The 20,130-nt window shown below is 44.5% G+C and overlaps 1 protein-coding gene across 22 annotated transcripts in view; it reads right to left on the bottom strand.

Annotated features, from left to right (window-relative positions):
* RALY (RALY heterogeneous nuclear ribonucleoprotein) overlaps positions 1-20,130 on the bottom strand; it is an 87,526-nt gene that overhangs the window by 50,347 nt on the left and 17,049 nt on the right. For 7 of the 22 annotated variants that reach the window (XM_074005072.1, XM_005568750.5, XM_074005077.1 and 4 more), the window contains exon 2: positions 13,726-13,817. The exons of the other annotated variants lie outside the window; for them this stretch is intronic. The gene's annotated coding sequence lies outside the window, so the exon portion shown is untranslated. The remainder of the gene's footprint in view (positions 1-13,725; positions 13,818-20,130) is intronic. 22 annotated transcript variants of the gene reach the window in all.

Below are 20,130 nucleotides of genomic sequence, written 5' to 3'. Positions count from 1 at the left end.
CCTCCTCTGTTGGGTGAGGATGGTGAAGAGAAATCCCTATATATTCATTCCCAGGAATGTGGAATGGAATAGAGCAGACTCTAGAATAAGAATAGTAGCACAAGGCCGGGCGCGGTGGCTCAAGCCTGTAATCCCAGCACTTTGGGAGGCCGAGACGGGCGGATCACAAGGTCAGGAGATCGAGACCATCCTGGCTAACACGGTGAAACCCCGTCTCTACTAAAAACACAAAAAATTAGCCGGGCGAGGTGGCGGCGCCTGTGGTCCCAGCTACTCGGGAGGCTGAGGCAGGAGAATGGCGGGAACCCGGGAGGCGGAGCTTGCAGTGAGCTGAGATCTGGCCACTGCACTCCAGCCTGGGCGACAGAGCGAGACTCCGTCTCAAAAAAAAAAAAAAAAAAAAAAAAAGAATAGTAGCACATACTTAGCACATACTAGGCACTGATATAAACCTTTTATTTGTATTAACGCATTTAATCTTCACAATCTTTTAAGGTTGGTGTGTTATTTTACTAATGGGGAAACTGAGGCACAAAGAAATTAAGTACATTTGCTCATTGCACAGTAACAAGATGGTGGAGCTGGGATTTGAACCCAGGAGTCCAACTCCAGGGCTTGCCCTCTTAACCTCACATTACATGTAACAATTCTCAAAAACAGAAGAAGGCAGGAAACATGTTCTCTTGTTCTAGTTTACATGGCTCACAGTCCCCCACCCATCTACACCCAAGCCTGACATCCTCTCCATATACTTGCAGTCCAGGCTTTTTACTGAATACAAGTTGAATGACTCCTGAGTCCTTCAGCCAGGTGGTTCCAGAGGCTTCTCTAATCTCTAGTTACTGTAATCTCAAAGCTATGATAATAACAACGGCCATTTAATAACAACTGTGCATTTACTGCACAGTTGGAAACAGAGTAGGTACTGGCCTAAGCACTATTTTATTTCAGAGGGAGTAAAAGTTGCTCCAAGTCATGAGTAGAAGGATTGAGGGTACGGGGGGCCTCCAGGTCTGGAACAAAGCAGCAAGCACAAGGAATTGAAGGATCTCTGTAGCTCTGGATCAAAAGACAAAGGCAGAGGCACCAGGGAGTCGGGTGCTAAAGGGACTGGACTATCAACACCTCCAATCAACAAGTCAACAAACTCAATTCATCTTCTATTTCCCAGCCTCTATGATTCAGAGAATGGCATAACCATTCTCCCAGGTACTCAGACTCCAAATATTCATGGTCTCAACCCCTCTTTCTCTCTCTGCCCCATTCCTACAACGGCCAAATCCTTGTGGGGTTTTTTTTTTCCCCTCTGAGAGCTCTACTTTTTTCCACTCTAAGAGCTCATCCAAATCATTATTTTCTTTCTTTTTTTTTTCACCATAGTCTCACTCTGTCGCCCAGGCTGGAGTGTAATGGCACGATCTCAGCTCACTGCAACCTCTGGCCCCCCAGGTTCAAGCAATTCTCCTGCTTCAGCCTCCCGAGTAGCTCAGATTACAGGCGCCGGCCACCACGCCCGGCTAATTTTGTATTTTTAGTAGGGTTTCCATGTTAGTCAGGCTGGTCTCGAACTCCCGACCTCAGGTGATCCACCCGCCTTGGCCTCCCAAAGTATTATTTATTCCCTACTTTGTCAACTTCCTCTTGGTTCAGGATCACATTATCTCTTGCTTGCACTACTGGAATATTTCTCAAAACTTACTGACATTACAAAGGCAGACTGCTACAGGAGTCTCTTCCCCGGTCTCTGTTTCACTAGTCTCCCTTACCCCTCTTACTCCAATCCATGAGACCCACACTGCCAGACTAATGGGCCTAATGCCACTTCCCTGCTCAAAAAAAGTCATGGCTCACCTCAGCCTTGCTCTTAGGTATGCCAGTATCTGGTCATCATCTGCCTTACTTCTACTGTGGGCTTTCCACCTCCCATATTTTTTGCCCATACTGTTATCTCACTGGAATTGCCCTTCTTCATTTATACACATTCAAACCCTTCTTAATTTTCAAGGCCTAGTGAATCTATGACGTTATCCTGAACCCTTTTCTCGCCACTCTCTCTGCCATGTTCTTGAAACATCTCCGGCTTGTGGGTATATTCACTTCTGGTCTCACCATTAGCTAAGGCCTCAGGAATACAGTACCCCTGGGTTCCCCTTCTTCCTTGTAAAAATTCCTGCTTCTTCCAAAGAATGGAGACCTAGTTAGTTACAAGATTTCGTTTTTATTTTTATTTTTATTTTTTGAGACGGAGTCTTGCTCTGTCGCCCAGGCTGGAGTGCAGTGGCGCGATCTCGGCTCACTGCAAGCTCCGCCTCCCAGGTTTACACCATTCTCCTGCCTCAGCCTCCTGCGTAGCTGGGACTACAGGAGCCTTCCACCTCGCCCAGTTAGTTTTTTGTATTTTTTAGTAGAGACAGGGTTTCACCGTGTTAGCCAAGATGGTCTCGATCTCCTGACCTCGTGATCTGCCCGTCTCGGCCTCCCAAAGTGCTGGGATTACAGGCTTGAGCCACTGCACCCAGCCTCTTTTTTATTTTTTAAGATAGGGTCTTGCTCTGTTGCCCAGGCTGGAGTGCAGTAGTGCAATCTCAGCTCACGGCAACCTCCACCTCCCGGGTACAAGCGATTCTCCTGTATCAGCCACTCAAGTAGCTGGGATTACAGGCACATGCCACCACGTCTGGCTAATTTTTGTTTTTAGTGGAGACAGAGTTTCACCATGTTGGCCAGGCTAGTCTCAAACTCCTGACCTCAAATTATCTGCTTGCCTCGGCCTCCCAAAGTGCTGGGATCACAGGCGTGAGTCACTGCGCCCAGCCAGTTATAAGATTTCTGTTTCTATTCCTCCTACTTAGTCTGGATCTATCTCCCAACAACAGACCTGAGTTCTAATCTTCATCTCAGATCCCTCATCTGCAAAATGGGAATTCCTATACTGCCAACACAAGGATTTTATGATCACATGTTTTTATCAATGTGATAACAGGTGAGGAAAAGAGCAGAGTTAGGATGGGAGAGTCCCAGCCAGGTATTTTATAGTTCTTCTTGTAAGCTGAAAAACAGAGTACATACACGAACCTTCTATCTAATTAGTCAAAAAATATTTCCTGATACTAGCTGTACTGGTTGGCTTTGCTATGTACACAGCTCTGAGTGAGGGGTTATGGAGGACGCACAGATGATTGAGAACAGTCTTTATCCTTAGGCACTTGGCATTCAGGATGGGATGAATCCTGAATCCTATGATATCCCACAAAAAAAAATTACTAAGAATATTAGGCAGGATCTAACAGTTCAAAGAATGTTGTATACTGTGGAAGTGAAGAAACAAATCAGTCTGACCTGGGGTTGTCTCAGAAGCTTCACAGAAGAAGCAAAGATTTAAGCCAAGCCTTGATGCAGGGTGACAGAAAGACATGGGCTGCTACTATGCCTCAGGCATGAGGCTGGGTGTTAAACTGTTAATCCTTATGATACCCTGTGAAGTAGGTGATGACATGTCCATTTTACAACCAAGGTAACTGAAGACAGGTGAGGCTAAGTGTGCCATTCAAGGTCAAACAGCTAGTAAGCAACAAGGCTAGAATTTGAACCCAGGTCTGCTTTACTTTACTCCAGAGCCTACGTACTCTCATGATCTGCCTTACTTTATTACACAGCAACATGAAAGAAGACCAGATAAGCTAAAGTTCTTTCTATCCTCAAAATCCAAAGATTGAATGGGGGATGTGGAAGGAGTGGGGGTTGTGTGCTCACTGCTGCTCATCTTCTCCATAAGATTGTGACCTTATGGCAGGATTAGGGTCTTATGAACTGTCATATGGGTCTTGGGTGATGCAGGATTAGGGTCTTCTGAACTACCTGCCAGGCTCTGTGTCAGTCTAAGTATCTGACATGTGAGTTAATCAAGGAATAAACAAAACCTGCCCAGTAACTCTTATTCTGAGGACTAGAAGTAAAGTCCAAAATCTCAAGCTCCATATTCATAGTCTCAGTCCCAGTATTTATATCAACCAAACACCTACTAATCTGTTGGCTTAAGGTGTCCTTTTCCCATTCTTGTTTTCACAAGTTAAGGGAGATGCGAGGAGTGAAAAGGCAGGGAGCAGAGAAAAGAGGATGGGAAAGGGGTGAAGGGAGAATAGGTAAGGAAGGAGACACCTGAGCAGGTTTAAAATGTCTGAGGTTTGGGAGGCCGAGGTGGGTGGATCATGAGGTCAGGAGATCGAGACCATCCTGGCTAACACGGTGAAACCCCGTCTCTACTAAAAATACACACACACACACACACACACACACACACACACACACACACACACACACACTAGCCGGGCGTGATGGCGGGTGCCTGTAGTCCCAGCCACTCGGGAGGCTGAGGCAGGAGAATGGCGTGAACCCGGGAGGCAGAGCTTGCAGTGAGCCGATGCGCTCCAGCATGGGCGACAGAGCAGGACTCTGTCTCAAAAAAAAATAATAAAATGAAATTAAATTAAATTTTAAAAAAGTTTGAGGTCTAGACTTTGGAAAAGATCTTTTTCCTTCTGGTACCAGAACCAAGGACTTTTATTCAAAAGAGAAGCAGCAGGAATTTCTCTTTATAAATGTTAAATGAAGGGAGTGTGCTTGTGCAAACTCCAAACTAAATTTGTCAACAGGAGGTAAAGTGAAGCACTTATCGACAAGTTGCTCAGGGCTCCAACCCTTAGTCCTCACTATTGCCCTGCCCCAGCCCAACCTCTGCCTGGTTTAAGCTGAAGCCTGCAGAGGTCAGAAGACAAGCAGGTTCTTTCTCTTGTCACAGCTTCCTCCTCTATCAGCATTATTCCAAGCTAACAAGCCCTGGGAGTATATCTCTCCTTGTGGCTAAGGGGTTACTGACATCCTCTAGACCTTTCCCCAATAGCTCCCTGTCACGAAAGCTCTGTTGAAAAACCTTCCTTATCCTCTAAAAAAAGAAAACCCAGGAATCTACTACTGGAGGCTAGGGAAAGGAGCCAGAAAGTGAATGAAGAGTGAAAATTATGGGAAGCCTGGATCTGGACATCAAAGGGTGGGGAATCAAGCAAAAGGTCTGGGACAAGAGAAAAGGAGCATTCCCAGGGGGCCGAAGATGAAAGATTTTGATAGAGGAAATAATCTCCTACATTTGTAAAACAATTTTAAAAAAATAGCATGTCCCTACAGAACTCTTGCTGTTTAGAATAAGCAAGCTCTAGGGCCCACAGGAAGACTGGCTGAAAGAGGTGCTGGGCCAGGTAAGGTGGCTCACGCCTGTAATTCCAGCACTTTGGGAAGCTGAGGTGGGCAGATCACCTGAGGTCAGGAGCTCAACACCAGCCTGGCCAACATGGCGAAACTCTGTCTCTACTAAAAATATAAAAAAATTAGCTGGGTGCGGTGGTGCATGCCTGTAGTCCCAGCTACTCCGGAGGCTGAGGCAGAAGAGCTTGAACCCAGGCGGCAGAGGATGCAGTGAGCTGAATTCGCACTACTGCACTCCAGCCTGGGCAACAGAGTGAGACTGTCTTAAAAAAAAAAAAAAAAAAAGAGGTGTTGCTGAAGGGTTACCTTCCTGAAGAGACAGGAAGAGAAAGGGAAGCTGGGTTCTCTAGGCCTCTGGGGTGGCAACCAAGGCACGAGTGAGCAGCCACAGCCACAAGAGATAATCTCAGTCTAATGGCTCCAGGCTCCCTCAGGCAGGGCTTCCCTGAAGGCAGTCTCCAACCCATTTCTGCCACAGTCAGCACTCGAGGGCTCACAACTGACCACACACAGGGAGTAAAAGACTGGCACAGGGCAAAGGCACAGGGCAAATGGCCCTCATCCCACAAGCTAACTTGCCAATCTATTTGATAGTTGGGTTCCAGCTCCCCTAACCTCTCAGCCTCAAAACTGCCTCAACCCTTCTCTAAGACTTGCTTATCCCAGCCTTTACTAAACCCCATGGTCTTGCAGTTCTTCCAGACTCCTCCCCTCACAAGGATACCTGACCTTGACCCTTGTAACTGGCTCTACTGTATGGTTGCCTACGCTCAGGCATAATAAAACAACTGGCTGTGTTGCTGTGGGGTAAAGAAAATGACCTCACAACATAATAAAAAATGCAGCCAGGACACAAAATGGCTCAGTAAAACCCTCCCATACTCCCAAACAAAGACAGGTGTCAGGATGCCCAGTGTATCAAAAAGTAGGCCCTAGAGGACAGCTGGTTTCTTAATGACAGGTGACATTAGGGGTCTTGAGCCCAACCCATGTTCACGTATGAGAACATAATGCATGCCATAAATAGATGAGACTCAATCTAGGCAGTCTCCAAGCTGCCTGGAGGAACGTCCACAGAATACAACAGATGTGCAAGACAATCATTCTTGCCTCTGCATTTTCTGGGTAGCTAACAGCATTTCTCCTTTCTCAGCTGAAGCTATCTCTAGTTTTCCCCTCCTCCTTCCCTAGAAGATCCAACCCGCAGGAATTATCAAGGGAGGCACAAGTAATTACTGTTTTCTTTTCTCCATGCTAATGAGACAGTTGGATGGTTCCCCTTCCCCCTCTCGAGCTGGAAGTGAGAATCTAAAGCTTTATAATCAGTAACCAACACACCAAAGCTCCGACCAAACACTGCTCTGTGCAATTGAGACCGTGTAGAAATGGCTTTCATGCCCCTGATGAGACCAGAGCTGGAAGGGTTCAACTATTTTACAAAAAGGGAGGTAAGATCAGAGCAGGGAGGGGAATCTGTCCAAAGTCACACAGAAGGAAGTCAGTGGCAGGGCCAGAACCCAGTCTCCTTATTCCCAACCAAGCTACCTCTCACCTCACTCAGACTTCATACAGTATGGAATAACTTTGGAGGGGACCTCAATGTGGAGGCTGGAACTGCAAATTTCAAGTTTACAAATCAATTTTTGAATAGGTATTCAAAAACCAATGACAGGCTGGGTGTGGTGGCTCACGCCTGTAATCCCAGTGGAGGCCAAGGCGGGAGGATCACCTGAGATTATCAGGAGTTCAAGACCAGCCTGGCCAACATGGTCAAACGCCGTCTCTACTAAAAATACAAAACAAAAAAAAATTAGCCAGGCATGGTGGCACACACCTGTAGTCCCAGCTACTCAGGAGGCGGAGGCAGGAGTGAGACTTCATCTCAACAACAACAACAACAACAGAAAAGCAATGATGTTGCTCTAACTGCAGATGTAGATTCAGTCCAGGAACTCCAGTTCCAGGGTGGAGGGTTACGATCTGAGAGATAATACCAATTTCACCCAAAAATTAAAATCATAAGTGGATGGCCAGGCAAAATGGAATCTGTGAAAAATTCAGTAAGGATTCAGTTTCAGCTCAGTTACGTAAAGACTGTAGGTACATGGATGGGAGTCAAGGGTAAGACTGTTTCATTTACCTGCCTGGAATCAGAATTAGTCTGAGAACTGGATTTGAATTGCTGAATCCCACCTGAAGTGAGAGAGGCGAGGGACTTTAGAAGCTGATAGGGAGGCTGTCTTCGGGTTAAAAAAATAAGCCTTGTTAGAGTCTACAAATCATTTCAGCTTAAAAATTTGAACCATTTTCCTCTCAGCACAGCGTTTGCAAATGCTGGTTCCTTTCCCCAGAGGCCATGTCTTCCTTTTTCTCTGACCATGACTAGTTAGCTCTGGGCTAGAGCATCCTTCAGTCCTCCTGCTTTACCTTGGGTACTCTTCAGTAAAAGCCCCTGATAATGCTAGGTTCAGTTTTTTCATCTGTGAACTAAGGGGAATGGACTAGTAGACTGAGGTCCCAGTGCTCAATGTTCTATACTTGAGAGCTCATTTATCCACCAGACCCAACATTCATTTTTAAAGAAAACTCTGGACCCCAACCATGTACCTAGATACCAACTCTTCCTCCCTGTTATTATACCATAGACTGACTGTGGGGCTCTTGTGATACTTCAGCATATGATCAGTGCTGACCATAAGGCTTCACTTTCTGGAGTGCACAAAATTAGGTGCTTTATTCTATAAATGGGCTCAGTTCCACATGAGATCCCTTGTCTTAGTCACCTGCCTAAGACTTTAGCCCCCGCCACCCCCACCCCCCCAAACTAAAGCCCAGCTCAAAATCCAAGGACAGGCCTCCCCACGAATGGCCATCGTCCAGAGACTGCCTGCCAGCCTAGATGTCCACTTGGGCTTGCTGGTCTCTCCACCCCTCTGTAAGGAAGGCAGCATATAGTAGGAAGAACCAGCAGATAGACCTAGGTTTAAGTCCTGGCTCTGCCACCAAAACTGGGTATCCTTAGTGCTCTGACCACTGTTTCATCTGCCTGTCTCTTCTACCACTCTTCCCTACTTGGGAGCAAGAAATATTTAGTTGTTTTCCCATATTCGCAATGAGTCAGTCATTGTCTACTGAATGATACTCTCTAAAACTGAAGTTGTCACATTTGTAAAATGGTGATTAAATCACCTACCTCAGAATAGTGAAGATAAATGAGGGGGAAAAAGTATGTAAACTGCCTAGGCTACTGCCTGGCCCTTCTTCCTCTACTGTATCTTGGATTCCCAGAGCCAAAAGTTTGCCTGTACTGAAGTACACCACCCATCCTGGAGACATCATGACTTGCTGACAGGGTCTGTTCCACTCTAGCAATCAGACTGACTGCCAGTTCCTGGAACCCTACCAATAAAAAGAGATATGACTACTCTCCTCATGGGTGAAGGTAGTGAATTTCAAGCAAATGATCTCTGAGCATATACTAATATTCTAGATTGAAAAGAGGGGAACTTTGGGGGGAAAAATGCTATGCTATGAAGCTGGAGCCTTAGAGAAGAAATCCCAAGTCCCAAAAAGTGGCTGAAGATACCTGTACTGGATCCTACAGAAGGGCCAGAGACGTGAAATGAATTGTCTTAGGTCACATAGGAAGCTGAAGGCAGAAATGAGCTTAAAACTCACCACTGTGGTCTCCCTAGATGGTACTTTTTCCATCCTTCAGGGCAGAGGCACAGTGCTGAAGGAAAAAGGAAGTAAGGCATAGGGGGCTGAGTAGAGTGGCAGGGAGGGGCACATGGGGATGTCAAGTGGCACACAGTTTCTGTTTGGTAAAGGCGACTGAGGGATAAAGCCAGCCTTTAGTTTCGTAGGGGCCTTATGTGCTCTGGCAGTTGAGGGGCAGAAACAAGTTCAAACTGGACAGAACAAGTGTCAACAGTTATGGAGGGAAAAGGAATAGGGTGTCTCAAAGTATCATAAGCCCCTCCACCCACAACATCAGCTGCTTTGAGTGATCAAAACCTTCTGCCTACCCATCCCCAACTTCATAATATGTTCCAGATTTTCTATGGTATCTGTCTTTTCCACTAGAGGGCCCTCAAACTTAAAAACTAGGGGTTAGTTATAAGGTATAGAGAAGAGAATAAGAGCTTTGTCCAGGCTGTGTGTGGTGGCTCCCATCTATAATCCCAGCAGTTTGGGAGGCAGAGACAGGAGATCACTTGAGCCCAGGAGTTCGAGACCAGCATAGGCAGCCAAGTGAGACATTGTATTTAAAAAAAGAAAAAAAAAAAAAAAGAAAGAGAAGGCTGAGTGTGGTGGCTCATGCCTGTAATCCCACCACTTTGGGAGGCCAGGGTGGAAGGATCACTTTGGGAGGTCAGGAGTTGAGGACCAGCCTGGGAAACAGAGCAAGACCCGTCCTCTATTAAAAAAAAAAAAAAAAAAAAATTAGTAAGAAAGTTTAAAAGAACAAATTTTTAAAAAAGAGTTCCGTCTCCTGAGGAAGATCTGATTGATGAGTCTTTTCTTTATTCTACTCATATTCACCCGAACTTCTGAGTTAAGTGACTGGCCCAAGGTCACACAGCTAATAAAGACAAATCAGGACTTGCCTGTGTATCAAGTATCCTTTTATGGCCATGGCTGCTATGGTTTGAATGTGTCCCCTAAAGCTCATGTGTTGGAAATTTAATCCCTAAAGCAACAACGTTAAGAGGGGGGACTCTGAGAGGCAAAATTAGGGCATGAGGGCTCTGCCTTCATGAATGGATTAATGTCATTATTGCAGGAAAGTGTTTGCTATCTTGAGAGTGGGTTTATTATAAAAGTGAGTTCGGCCCTCCCACTCTCTCTCACCATGTGATGCCTTCTGCCACATTTTTATGCAGCAACAAGGCCCTCACCAGATGCGGCCCCTGGTGAGGGGCCCTGGACTTCCCCGCCTCCAGAAGCATGAGTCAAACAAACTTATATTGTTCGTAAATTACTCAGTCTATGGTATTCTGTTACAGCAGCACAAAATGGACTAAGACGGTGACTTTCAGCCTGGCACAGTGGCTCATGCCTATAATCCCAGCACTTTGGGAGGTCCAGGCAGGCAGATCACTTGAGGTCAGGAGTTCAAGACCAGCCTGGCCAACCTGGCAAAACACCATCTCTACTAAAAATACAAAAATTAGCTGGGCGTGGTGGTGCACGCCTGTAATCCCAGCTACTTGGGAAGCTGAGACACAAGAATCACTTGAACCCAGGAGGTGGAGGTTGCAGTGAGCCAAGACTGCGCCACTGCACTCCAGTCTGGGTGACAGAGTGAGACTCTTGTCTCACAAAAAATAAACTAATTAAAAAGAAAAAGAAAAAGACAGTGACTTTCAGTAAATTTGATTTTTATAAAGTTTTGAGAGGTAGGTAAGACAGGTGTTCTCTGCTAAATCATGTCCCTTCTTCAAATACCTGCAATCCATTTCAGGCCTAGTTCTGACATTTATCTTCTCTTACAGAACCTGCATAACTACCTTCTTACTTACAGGTCAGCAAACTTTTTCTGTATAGGATCAGATAGTAATTAGGCTTTGTGGACTACCATAGTCTGTGTGGTATTCAACTTTGCCATTGTAGTGCAAAAGCAATCATGGATGAACAAACAAGTGTGACTGTGTTCCAGTAAAACTTTACAAATGAGGCAGTGGGCTAGATTTGGCCCACTAGTTTGCTGACACCTGTTCTAACTAATCTGTCTCCAATCACCTCTGTCGCCTAATTCATTATTCCTATCACAGTCCTGCAACTTCAGTGGATCCCCTTTGCCTACAGGATGGTTTAAACTCTACCCTTATTCATCCTCTACATCCTTTTCCTGCACACTGCACTCCAATTACACTGAGTTGTAATCTGGCAGCTTCTACCATTCCTCATGCTGTTCCCTAACATCCGCGATGACTTTCTCCATCCCTTTGCCAATATTACCTACTTAGAGACAAGTCCAAATGCCAACACCTGGGAGAAGTCTTTGCCAATGATTCCCCCCCTCACCCCCATGGGAGTTAATCCTCACTTTCCCTGACTAGCCTCCTTCCCAGGTAATCTGTCCAGCACATCCTCCACTTATATGTGTTACAGTGAACCTTTACATGCCTATCTAATTTACTGGAAGTACCTGAAAAACAGGAACTGTGTCTCATATGTCTATACACTATTTTCAGAACCTGGTACACAGTGGGCACTCAAGCTTCCTATCTACTGAATAAAGCTTGCTCTGTCTTACATAATTTGTTATGTATATGGTTGTCCCTCACCCACCACTACCTCCCCACTCCTCCAGAATTCTAAGTTTCTCAAGGGCAGGGACTGTATCTTACTCAACTCTGTGTCCCTTGCAGTACCTAACAGAGCACCCAGAGTCTGCCTACTGAACAGGCTTCTAGGCTGAACAGATTACTAGAACATGGGGATCTTTGGTTCTAGCAGAACCATGAGACGACCCACAGCATCAAAGAACCCTTCAGTCTGCTTTATGGGCTTGCCCCTACCTCCCATCCCATCATGTTTTTGGGTCCGGCCAGGTAACCACTTAAAGCAGAGGCCAAGACCAGGCATCTCACTAGGCTGCTCTCACTTGTGCTGCATTAAAAAAACTGGAACTATGTAAAGAATAGAAGGATCTTTTTTTTTTCCGAGACGGAGTCTCACTGTGTCGCTCAGGCTGGAGTGCAAGTGGCACACTCTCGACTCACTGCAACCTCCACCTCTCAGGTTCAAGCGATTCTCCTACCTTAGTCTCCGAAGTAGCTGGGATTACAGGTGCCCACCACCATGCCTGGCTAATTTTTAAAATATTTTTAGCATAGACAGGGTTTCACCAGCTTGGCCAGGCTGCTCTTGAACTCCTGACCTCAAGTGATCTGCCTGCCTCAGCCTCCCAAAGTGGTGGGATTACAGGCGTGAGCCACTGTGCCCGGCCAAGGGATCCTATTTTCAGACCTCCTTGTCCCCAGCCTCAAATTGTATCCTAAGTACCAGCCCTAAACTGACCCCCAATACATATTTAGCCCTAGACCAGAAGACAGCCTTCTAACAAGAACAGATCCTTAGTTCCCCAAGGCAGGTGATTTCACTGAGGGAAAGGCTGCAATTCAATCTCAACTGAAGAAAAAACTCAAAGGTATGTAGTAAGAATCATCAGGAGCTCTACCTCTGGATGCAAAGGAACCTCTGTTGAGATTAGGGGTCCTGGGCAAGCCTGTAGTCCAAAAGTGCAGCTATCCTATCGTGTGGAATTTGTGGGGTCAAAGACTAAATTGCTGATGGAAAAAACAAAACAAACACCGAAAGAAATTTTCTTCTAAACCCAGAACAGAACAACATTCCATCTGGGTAAGTGAGCTTGTCCCAGGCATATCTGCCATTCCAGGATTACGGCTGTCAAGTTTTAATTAGGGTAATTAGAGTTAAAAATGTAATTTCATTTCAGGGGTATTTTGAACAGATTCCATTAATTTCTTTCTTTAAAAGAACACAGAAAGGAGGGGCAGACTGTGTGAAGCAGAGGACTTTGCCATGAGAGAAGCAAAGCTATTTGCCTGGACCAGATGAACTTTCAAACCACTGCCAAGAACTACAACACCTATGCAGGTCTGGCCCAGAGGACAGAGGGCTGCTGCTCTTCAGGCTTCCTCCCTTCTTCCCCACAGAAGTCTAGAAATAAGTTTCAGTCGGCACTTGCTAATAAATCGATCTCCTCCTCCCTACCTGCTGCTCCTGCATTACTGCCATCCAATAGCTACTACTACAGCCTTAAATCTGGCAAAGGATAAGGGCTCAGGGCAGTCAATCTGCTTTGCTACATGTTAGGTACTGCTTTAATGCCCACCATTTTATCAAGAATTCCCAGACACATCTTTATGCTTTTGTTTGTGCTGGTTCCCTGGTCTGGAGTGCCCTTCCTGGCTTAACTCTTACTCTTCATTCTTCCTTCAAAACACAGATCAAAATTATATCCCCTAGGAGAACCCCCATTCATGCCTTTGGAATCTCAGAATCCCTTATACACTCTTCTAAGGAACATACATTACACTGTGGTTTGTATCTTTGTCTGACTCTGATGCTAGATTGTGAGGTCATGTAAGAATCCCCAGCACTAGCACAAGCCCTGACACACAGGAGACACTCAACAAGTATCTGCTGAATGACCAACTATAGGAGGAATTTGGTCTGACCACACTGGCTGCTGAGGATGTTAAGCCTGCAGGTTCTCCAATGCATCCAGTTATGAACCCCTTCCCCCTCCTTGCATAAGGCCAGTTCAGAAACCTGACTCTGCACTCCATAGAGGAGAAAACCTTCTCATTGATCCCAAATGATAACTGATCTCTCCCATTAGAGCCTGCTCACTCCTTAGGGACCTTGGAAAGGAGATGAGAAAGCAACAGCAAGCAGAGCATCCCTCCCCATCCGCCACACCTGCCTTACCACAGGTTTTAAAGAATTTCCTCCAGTCTTTGAACAGCTCCAGGGAGACAGCCTGAGCTCCAGTTCAGTCTGTAGAAGGGTAAAGGAGGGCCCTGGTAGAAAACAGTTCATCAGATTGGAATCGGTGTTGCAAATGCTCAGAAATATATTAATAGCATAGCACAATAGAGATTATGCTATATGACAATGGGCAGCCAAGTCACTTCACTTTGACTTTTCTGAGCTTCAGTTTCCTTTCCCTCCTATGCCAGTAGGTTGCAAGGAGAAATAAACACAATGAGGCTCAGTATTTAACACTTAGTAGGTATTCAATAAGTGATTTTTCCATCTGAAGAGGGGGCCTATACTATGTACCTGGCATCACATTAGGTAAGAATTTAAAAGGTGAGGAAAACACATCAAATAGGGATACAAGTTAACCATTTCCCCATTTGCTCAGGGTAGCCCTGCCTGCTGGTCCCCAGGGGAGGTGGGCTACACCAGCAGAACTGTTGTATTGACAAGTACAACCAGATCCATTTCATGGTAATTATTCTCTTCACCTAGGAGCAGGACTCCAGCCTCCTCCCAGGCTCCCCAGGCCTGGCTGCAGGCCCATATTGATCCATTTCTAATTAGGAGCTGTGTCAGTGCTTCTGCCAGAAGGTCAGGGCCTGGGCTGCCTCGCTGGTCTCTGGCCAAATGCCCTGCCCCAGGCAGACACAGAGAACGGACACCATGAGGTAGAAAAAGATCCCAGACTAAATTCATCATAAAGCAGCATGAAATTTTAGAACTGAAAGGGTCCTTTATGAGTAAAGGTTTTTTATATTTCAGTGAAGAAAGCTGAGGTCCAGAAAAGAAACTTATCCAAGGTGGTATCAGAAGATAATACATATCTTTTTACTTCTAGTTCTTTCTCTAGATAAGTGTTTCCCAACCTGGCTACACAACAGAAGGACTCAGGGAATTCATTAAAAACATCAGTTTCTATGCCAGACCCCAGAGATTCTGATTTGGAACACATGCAGTGGGGCTTTGGCTCTCTTGTGCTAAGTATGGGATCGCCTTCCAATAGTAGTGAACTCAGGTTCAAACTCACCTTGGGTCATAAACAGTAACAGAGGTAGCCCGCTGTTGTCTGATCCAGTCCTCCCCTACCCCCATCATTATACTAGGGGCCTGAATCCAAAGAATCTGTCATAAATGGTTCCAACTTCCTAACAGTCTGCTAGCTTGGCTGTCGGCAAAGAACATTTCCTTTCAAAACTAGTCTGAAACTAAAATGTCTGTTATGAAGATACACCACCCTAAGGGGTGGTGGTGATCGCACCTGGGTATAAAGAAATGTGGAGGATGCTGTGGTACTCGGTGTGTGGCATCTGGCATGGGTAGAGATGTCTGAGTATATGTGGGCATGTATGGAGGGGAAGACTTGTGCGTATATGTAAGGGAGTGAACAGTGTGGTGTCTGCGTTAGGCTTGCAGATACTTTTGTAGCACACACAATTCTGGGTATCTGGGTAGAAGACAGTGGGACAGGGGTGTAAGAGGGTAAATATGTGCACATACGGGAGGAAGAGGAATAGATGGCTTGAAAGTGTAAGGGAGATACTTTGAATGTGTATAGAAGAGAGAACATATATGCACCATCATGACTCAATTGTGTGTGTGTGTGCACATGTTGCAAAGCATTGAGCCTGCAGGGATGGGGAAAAGTGTATGTCTGTCTCTGTGTGGCCTATACACCTGTATGCATGAGAAAACAGATCCATGAACATTTCTGATTCATCTAGCCCTGGCTTTGCCTGAAGGCTCCTACCACTCAAGGGCAGACCTATCTGCAGAAATTTCTCATTAAAATTGACATTTTGACAACTATGAAAAATAAAATGATAATGACACCCCCAGCACTGTGGGAGGTTAAAAAAAAAAGTCTATGCCAATAAAACACAAGAGACAGATGAGAAGCAATTATGACTCAATTACTTCTCAGCTTCACAAGGGGAGGTGTTATTTGGAGTTAAATATTGTATGGCTGATTCACATCTCCACCCAAAGGCTTGGATTTCTTGGGTTACCTAGGAAGAGTGCAAAAAAGAAGTAGGTACAGAAAGGTAAATAAAGTTTTTTGTTTTTTTGGGTTTTTTTAAAGGACTAGAGAAATGGGGAGATTAAAAAAAAAAAAAAGGGAAACATTGAGAAGAAACAAAAAATAAAAGGCAAAAAGGACAAAAGAGGTAGGAAGAAGGGAAGGAAAGAATAGGAAGAAAAGTAAATTTCCTTTAGGCTGGCCCACAAAGATTTAGCACACATTTGACAGAAATTCTGAATAAGGGGGACAGGTAGATTAGCAGGTACGGCCTGACTTCTGTATTTCCTCATTACTTTTACTCCAACCATTCCTTCCATCTAGAAGGTTCTTCCCACCATCTCTGCCAACTGAACTGCTGAATCTTTAAGGACAAGCTCAAATGCTACCAGCTTCTAGAAGCTTCCAACATTTCTTCCAGTTAGTTCTCTCTCAAGAATTCCAGTAAATTTCCAGAGCACTTTGTCATATTTCTTTTTTTGACTTTGAAGAAATCTGATTTTATTTTCTGAATCATAAAAAAGTATTTCCTGTTAAATTTAGATTGTTTAGCTTTCCACTGATATCTCAAGATACTTTCCAGATATTAACAGTACTCAGAACTGTGTAAAAGTTAACAACCAATACCAAGTTTTAAAGAAAAAAGTTTAAATGTAAGACTAACGTCTTGAGGACATTACTAAATTTATTTCTAAGAAACCCTTCTCAAAGGTTAAAGTATTGGCAATTCTAATTTTAAAATTTAAAATTTTTAATTACTGGAAATTTAAGTTAACAATAAGTTTCAAGAGCTAAGAATCCGACTGCTTTTTAAAACGTCAATCTCATTTCCCTGAACCCAACTGCCAGTAGGTACTGGCCCTACATATGCGTCCTTTAATAAGCCCTGCTCTCAAAAGGCTGGGGGTATTTATATAAGAACTTATTCCAAAGTGACGCTAAGATCCACGTTCCCAAGATCTAGTACGGGCTATTCATGTGTTCTGAGGCATGTCCAGCAAGCAGGCAAACTTACCTGTTCAAATTGAGGTAAAACAGACAAAAACACTTATTAACAGAAACTACATAATTAAAACTAACCTTTTGCTGCTTATTTAAGCTAATTACATATTCTTACAAAACAGAGACCCTCAAGTCAATAATTTCTTTTGATTTTAGTCACCCCCAAATTTAGCCTCTTCTTTCAAAGCATACTTTGTCATATTTCATCTGTAGCACTTAACCCCAAACTATACTATGAGTATCAATGCATACACATTTCCATCATTCATTTTGCAAGTACTATTTGTGCCAAGCCTATTTCAGAGACACAAGGGAAATACAGGTAAGTAGCACACTATCCCCTGGTCTGTAATGTCTCGATCTAATGAACGAGAGAGGATTTGGGTGTGACACAGCACTAGAGTACAACTACAGCAGTCCTAGAAGTCAAAGGGTCTGCTATAAATCCTGTATTTTATTTGATCAAAATTAATTCTGCTTTTGTAGTGATTAGGGAAGGTTTCCCTGAGGAAGTGGCATTGAAATTGATATGAAAGATAAATAGGAGTCTGTCAGGTAAAGGAGATAAGAAGATAAGGGGAATTTCTACTTAGGGGAAATACAGATGCTGCTCAATTTACAACAGGGTTACATCCCAATAAGCCCATTGTAAGCTGAAAATATCGTAAGTTGAAAGTCTTTTTTTTTTGAGACAAGGTCTCGTTCTGATGCCTAGGCTGGAGTATAGTGACACAATCAAGGCTTACTACAGCCTCAACCTCCCAGGCTCCAGTGATCTTCCCACCCCAGCCTCCCAAGTAGCTGCTGAAACTACAGGAATGCCCCATTACACGAACTAGGTTTTTTGTTTTGTTTTGTTTTTTTAAGAGATGAAGTCTATGTTGCCCAGGCTGGGAAAATGCACTTACCAAACACCGTAGCTTAGCTTAGCCTACCTTGAATATGCTCAGAACATTAACACTAGCCTTCAGGTGAGCAAAATCAACTAACGCAAAGCCTATTTCATAATATAGTGTTGAATAGCTCATATAATTTATTGAATACTGTACTGAAAGTGAAAACAGACTAGTTGTATGAGTAGTCCAAGTACGGTTTCCACTGAATGCATATCACTTTCGTACCAACATAAAGTCAAAAAATCAGTAAGTCAAACTGTAAACCAGGGACTGTCTGTAGTCAAAGTCATGATACAGCCTGGCACATACAGGGAACCTCCTACTGGCAGAAACACAGGGAAACAGCAGGTATTAAGCACTTTGCTGCTGACAAACGGCAGCAAAGTGATATGGCACCAGACTGCATGAGCCTTGTGGCCAAGGCCAGAGTTTAGATTTCATTCTTTATGACTTGGGGTGGGAATGGAGAAGAAGGGACAGTTTCAAGATGTCTAGTCTCCCTATTTTAGATGCCCTACTTTTTACTGCAAGTTCCCTTTAAAAACACAGAAAACAGGTTCGATCCCAAGCTCTGCGCACTACAGTAGCAATACAAGAATTTCTCAAGAAGGGCAACAGTGAGGAAAAAAACAAAGGATGTGGGGTTGGGGAGGATGCAGAAGAGAGGGTAAGTAGGGCTCAAAAAGAAAGAAGGTGGAGGAAGGAAAACGAAGAGGAAGAGAAGAGGCAAGGAAGGCACAAGGAGGGATAGCTCTATCTGGGCCCTGAGGCTTCTTTTTGCTGAGCTGTCTTCTACATCTCTCTAGGCAAAAAAAAAAAAAAAGTCATTCTGATGCTAGTGACAGAAACAGACCCTTTGCACCAAGAAGAGGCTCAGCACATTACCATCTGCCACCTCAACCTTCCGCCACTTCATGATGATAGGGCTGCACCAAGAAGCCTTAGCTCAGCTCTCCCAACCACCGCCGGCTATGCCAGAAGCCACTGCCCCATGGCCCAAGTGTGTGAGGCAGGAAAACCAAACAAAGCTCAAGAGTTTGAAGCAGAGCCTGCCCAGGACCCATGGCTGCTTCTTTTCTTTCTTTCTTTCGAGACAGGGTCTCGCTCTGTCGCCCAGGCTAAAGTGCAGTGGCGCAATCTCAGCTCACTGCAACTCCGCCTCTTGGGTTCAAGCGATTCTCATGCCTAAGCCTCCTGAGTAGCTGGGACTACAGGCGTGTGCCACCACACCCGGCTACTTTTTGTATTTTCGGAAGAGACAGGGTTTCATCATGTTGGCCAGGCTAGTCTCGAACTCCTGACCTCAAGTGATCTGCCTGCCTCGGCCTCCCAAAATGTTGGGAATATAGACGTGAACCACTGCATCTGGTCCCATGGCTGCTTCTTAAGGTCCTAGAAGAAAGCTCTGGTTCCCTCTCTGGACCTTAGTTTCATCTGCAAAACAAGGGGAGTAAATGAGAAGGGATACGGTAGCCTGTGAGTTACAGAAGCCGTTTCCTATAGAGGATGTTTACTGTGGGAATTTGTTCTGATCAAGTCTCTAGCTTTACTCTTTCCACCCTTGCTTATGGTTAGTTTGAAATCTGAGGGAGCCAGACTCAGAACAGGAGCTATCCCTGACACCACCACCTATCTTGGCCCTATCCAAAGTCTAGTTCCTGCTCAGACCTGTATTTTATCTCAAAGGTCACAAGCAGATGTTTAGGCCCAAGAATATGTCTGATATGTACAAATTTACTTGAAAACCTCTGAGTTAATTGCCAACATTCAAAATCAGTTCTCACTTTTAAAAAAATTAGATTTCTAGCTGCTCTTAAAAATATCAGAGATCTGATGATGCCAGACTCACCCTGGGGTAGAATTCAAAGGGCCTGCTATAATCCTGTAACTTATTTGATGCTTTGTCACTTCATTTAAACAACTCATGCTAATTTATCATTCATTCCATAAAGATATTTAAAGTTAAAAGCAAACTTTAAATTACCAGTTATAATATTTAAACTAATCCAACTCCAAAAAAAATCTAAGTATACTGACACTTCAGGAAGATGTATGCTTTACCCTGTGATTTCATGTATCATCTACTATGCAGCCATGTATTTCAGTTTGAGAAACACCCCCAGTTTATTCATTCACTCAAAAAATACTTAGATCTTATGCCAGGCTCTGGAAAAACACTCATCAACAAGACAGACATGGTTTCTGCCTTCATATAGCTCGCAGTTCAGCCAAGATATAATGAAAAAAGTTATGCAGAATAGCAGGCACGGAGAGATACTAAACTGAGGATCCAGAGTTTATTCCACAAACATAGCAATCCCTTAGGCAAGTTGCTTAACCTCTCCAGACCTACAAGAGCAAGAGGTTTAATCAGGCAGTTGCCGCTGAAAGGGCCTTTCGGCTAAAAATTCTACTTAGCATCACAAAAACTTAGCC

The sequence above is a fragment of the Macaca fascicularis genome, chromosome 10 (assembly GCF_037993035.2).
Source record: "Macaca fascicularis isolate 582-1 chromosome 10, T2T-MFA8v1.1".
NCBI lineage: Eukaryota > Metazoa > Chordata > Mammalia > Primates > Cercopithecidae > Macaca > Macaca fascicularis.
The sequence above is the reverse complement of the archived record's forward strand: the minus strand, read 5'-3'. Positions and strand labels throughout refer to the sequence as shown.